The 4,716-nt window shown below is 43.0% G+C and overlaps 1 long non-coding RNA gene across 1 annotated transcript; it reads left to right on the top strand.

Moving 5' to 3' along the window:
* Nucleotides 1-2,776: 2,776 nt before the first annotated feature.
* On the top strand, nucleotides 2,777-4,414 carry LOC135899185 (uncharacterized). Its single transcript, XR_010563555.2, has 2 exons — nucleotides 2,777-2,915; nucleotides 4,308-4,414. It is a non-coding gene; the product is annotated as an uncharacterized lncRNA (long non-coding RNA).
* Nucleotides 4,415-4,716: the final 302 nt, after the last annotated feature.

Here is a 4,716-nt window from a genome sequence, read left to right as displayed (position 1 = left end):
TTCTAGTTCACTGTAGCTCAATGGAGCGCACTTGGTGCGGCCCGTCGCGTCGGCCCAGAGAGGCGTGACGCGCCTAGTTTCCTTCGCCACCGCCGCAGCGCCGCTGCTCCGGGACAGTTGCGAGGGGAGAGCTGTGCTCCCCGCCCGCCGCGGCCGCGCGGTCAGCGCTTGATTTGTTCCGATGAAGAGCTGTGTAGTGGTGTTTCACAAAATATGAAGGGTCAACTGGCGATTTACTACTGATAGCAGCACGTCAGCATCGCTGCAGTTGTCAGCGAGTTTGTGTCGGAAGTCACCTATGTTAGGTGCGCTTCTTCGAGCGTTCGACACACACGAAGCCGGTTATCCACTATATTAACTTGTTGCATATAATTAGTTGGTTAGCATAAAAATGCTCGTTTTAAGAAGGCCGAACTCTGATCAGTCTGGTCCACAATTACAGCCGATGATTAACGCTGTTTTACGTTTCTGGACATGCAGAAATGTACTGCAGTATAGTTCAGCCGGTTCACGGGTATATGCGGGAAATATTTTGCAAATGGGCACTACTAGCCTACGTCAATGGTCGGAAAGAAAACAATAAAGCCAGAAGTCAGTAGGTTGAGTCCAGTTTTTCTTTTCATTTCAAAGTTCATGTATACACAATCTGAAAGCGTTACAAGCGCAGAACTTTCCTCGGGAGAGGTTTACGTGTAAGAAAATTTTTTTTCACTGTCGAATTCAAGCTGCTAGCCCAGTTAGTCAGCAATGGTCTTATGAGCTTGCTTAAACATACTTTGCACAGGTCCTCAGCGTAGTTGCGATCCTCTTTTTCACAAGTCAGCGCCGGACATTGTGTGAATTGAGGAAGTAGTGCTGACATCAAGGTGTTGCATAGCCTGCTGGTTCGTCTCACGCCTGAGCACTTCATGACCTTGATGACGAAGGTGCATAAAAGCTTAAACAGGCCAACTGCTTCTGTTATTCGGTACCTTAGCCATCCATCATCAACGTTGCGGATCAATCTATATATTGCTTCAGCTGGCCTCGCTGCTTGAAAAAAGAGTTTGCAGGAATTACAAGCCACCTGAAGACGAGCATATAATATATCTTGAAAAACGGTACTAAAAGAACATAATCTATCATATTCGTGGTGAAATCAACCACAGACACATTTCAATATATATATATATATATATATATATATATATATATATATATATATATATATATATATATATATATATATATACGTTTGTTTGTGTGTGTGTGTGTGAATTTGTCGCTTAAACATAGGACAAAAGAATGCACGCCTAATCCAATTTTTTAAACTTGTAATACAACTGTACCTTTTCCTCACATGCACTTGCCACGTAGCCGGCCAGGTAAACTCTATGTCAGCTACGCTCACTCCACATAGTGATGAATTCAAGCTCACTGGCTGCAGATGAGATGGCAGCTGGCAAGACAAGTTTCACCATGCTGAATGGGAAGTTTACCGGCTGTTTTCGCCAAATATGGCGAAACCATGTTCTTCAACCATGCTGCCCGCCGTTGAGGATCGCACGGAAATTCATGATATCGGATCGGCGGATCTTTCCTTCCCACATGAAAATGGGCTCTGAATTTCCAGCTGGAAATGGTATTTCCAGCCAGGTTTCCAACTGGAATTAGCCCTTCCAGCTGGAAAGTGCCATTTCCAGCTGGAAGTGGAATCCACCTCAGCTGGTCTTCCAGCTGGAAGCAGCACTTCCAGCTGGAAGTTTTCCAGCTATACAGCTGGAAACAACTGGATACAGCATTTTTCAGCTGGAAACAGCGCTTCCAGCTGGAAACAACTGGGTAGAGTATTTTCCAGCTGGAAGTAGAATCTACCGACTGGAAAGTGGCAGGCGTACAATAGCGGGATGGTTTCCACTTGCATTAAGACATTTTTATATCTGCAACATGCCCATATTTAGTCCTAGGTGGTGTTTGTATCGGAACGAAAGCTTTACTCTTGCAGCGGCAAAAGTTTTGTTTTTCTTCGTTTGTGTTGTGACAGCAATTGTAATTAATTGCATGAACTGCATGGAAATGCTCATCACTCAGGGTACCTTTGATCGCGATCGGGCCTGATCGGGATCGATTGCAATCGAAAGTGCCCTGTGTGATCGAGTTGCCAAAAAAAAACATATCACCAGGAAAACCGCCACTTTTATTGAACCTTACTTGTAGTAGACAAAAGCGACGCGCTCCTGATCGACACTGTTATCAATTGCTACACTGTCGACGTCGTCTAGCGAGGAGCTTGCCCGATTGGTCATGATGAGCCGTTGCACAAATGGCTAGTGTTTACAGCATAGTAATTCCTTCCCTGGCTACCAAAAAAAGAGCCCTAACATATGGCACCTTCAGCAGTTATCAGGCTGCAGTGACCGCTGCTCCTATCTTTTCCTTCCTGCACAACGCCGCTACAATCGCCGCCATTTTTGTTGAATGCTTAGTAGCTTTAGTCTCGTATCTTGTCTTGATGTGCACTTTTGACACTAATAATAAAATAATAGGCTGGTATTGCAATATTAGTAGTTCGCAGACAAGCTCGGATTTTTATTCGAAGCAAACAGCAGCATTACAGATGCAGGCCGAATATATAAAATATGACGACGCCACGGTGCCCCCAGTTTCGTACAGCACATGGCGGCACATAGCCGGGCAGTAAAACAACGTGAAACTCTCGGGTGTGCTTTAGTGATTGATGAACAAGTTTTTATGAGGAACCTGCATGATCTTGCATATGAAGTAATTCATTCTAAACAGTTTCTTCTCTGGACGACGTTACAAGTACAGGCAAGCGGGTGTCAACGGTTTTTATTGCTGTAATTTGTGGTGTTGTGGATTCACCAGTGCGGATCGAACAGCACCGTTTTCTCCAGCCCTGATTCTACCATATCGAGGTAAATATTTCACTTGTTTATGTTTTGAACGTAATTAATCTTCATTTTTATCCTGAAAGTTGGCACGCTCGAGCATGATATCATAGGTCCATGCTGTACGTGATGTTCGTATGCAAGGTGATCATCTTTGTTTTACGGAATTTGTAGAATTCACCTGTGGCAGATAGCATAATTAATGTCGCTGAGCTGAATTATTCGAAGAGGTACACGATTATTAGCACGCAAAATCGCAACAAATCTTCAACTAATTATCAAAAATTGACAAATTAACTTCTTAATTAATTACATTGCTGTATACAATGCAATTAACGAGTTGTAGCCTGTGAGTTTGCAAAATGCATCCACTTTAAATGAATTTCCAGAATTGCGCCAGTTTCGAGATATTATTTTCCAAAGTGTGAGACGAAATAAATAGGCGTTCCAATTACTTTTGTGCTCCAATGCATAAAAGAGTGTTTTGATAAAAAAGTAAGTAAATCAACAGTGCACATTTATGGCGAATTTGATGACGCATATTTCCAACTGGTGTCATTCTGGAAGTAAACTCCAAGTGGATGCACCTGGCAATCTCATCGGCTACAATTCGTAGATTCCTATATGTGCCGTAATGTAATAAATTAGGAAGTTGTTTCATTTTTTACAATTAGTTGAATATGTGTTTCGATTTTTTGTGCAAGTAATCTCCACCTCTCTGAAGGGTCCAGCTCAAGGACTAGAATTATGGTATCTTCAACAGGCGATTTTTAAAAATTGTATAAAAACTAAAAATTATCATCCTGTATATGCGAAGTGCTTGCCAGTTTGCGTAAGCCCCTTTTGTCTCCAATAGTCCACTTGGAAATAGTGCCATGCAATGTTTGTGCCCAATGTTGCGCATACACCTATGAAATACTAGTGTGTATGTGTCAATCTGCGCAACACAATATAAGCACAATTATGGCGTGCTTTCTCTGCAAGTGCGTGTTTGCAAACAGGCATTTAAATTGGTGCAAAACAACGATAACATAAAAAGACTGGTCCTCAAGCTCCTGCGTTATTCAGAAGATAAATGCTTCTTGGGAGGCTGTTGAGTTACATCACACGCCTAGTTCAAAATACAAGTGAGCTCATTTGAACTCCATTTTGACTAAAGCTACAGTCAACGGTGCTAAGCAATTTAACAATCACTGCATCGCTTCTGCAGCTCAAGTTGAGAGCCTTGCGAGAGCTCAGGTTGAGGCCTTGCGCCACATTAACATAATCCGGCTGTGACGAAGGTACACTATGGTACTGTCCAAAAGCTGTTGATACAATCCATCTGATTTTGGTAAAGGTCACTGTTTACTAGAACTGAGTGGATTAAAGTCATGATTGTTTTAAGTTTCACTCACTGTGTTTGAATATGTCTTTCAGATGGTGTACAAGGAGATGCGCAAGTGTATTCCACATCTTGAGGGAGATGCAAGATATGCTTCCGCGATCCTTGCTGCAGGTGTTCAAATAAATGATTTAAAGTTTCAGCACTGTGCTGCGTTGGCTGTGTGTATTTTCACTGGACCGGCTGGTCCTGCGGCCAATCACATTAGCAACTAACTGTGATTTGCGACAGCGAGCTAAGATCCATGCGAGCTCTGGCCAGTTTGTATCCTGCTTGATGCGAACTTACACCCTGGGATTTCACTTGGGCAGGACTCAACACTAAAGCGGCTGGTGAATCGTTTAAAGCTGGAAATGTAGTAGGAACATTTTCTGGCTCCAGCTGGAACCACTGAGCCTTCCAGCTGGTAGATTCTTCCATTTCCAGCTGGAATGTCTACTGGTC

Source organism: Dermacentor albipictus, chromosome 5, assembly GCF_038994185.2.
Source record: "Dermacentor albipictus isolate Rhodes 1998 colony chromosome 5, USDA_Dalb.pri_finalv2, whole genome shotgun sequence".
Classification (NCBI taxonomy): domain Eukaryota; kingdom Metazoa; phylum Arthropoda; class Arachnida; order Ixodida; family Ixodidae; genus Dermacentor; species Dermacentor albipictus.
This window is presented reverse-complemented; position numbering and strand designations above follow the sequence as displayed.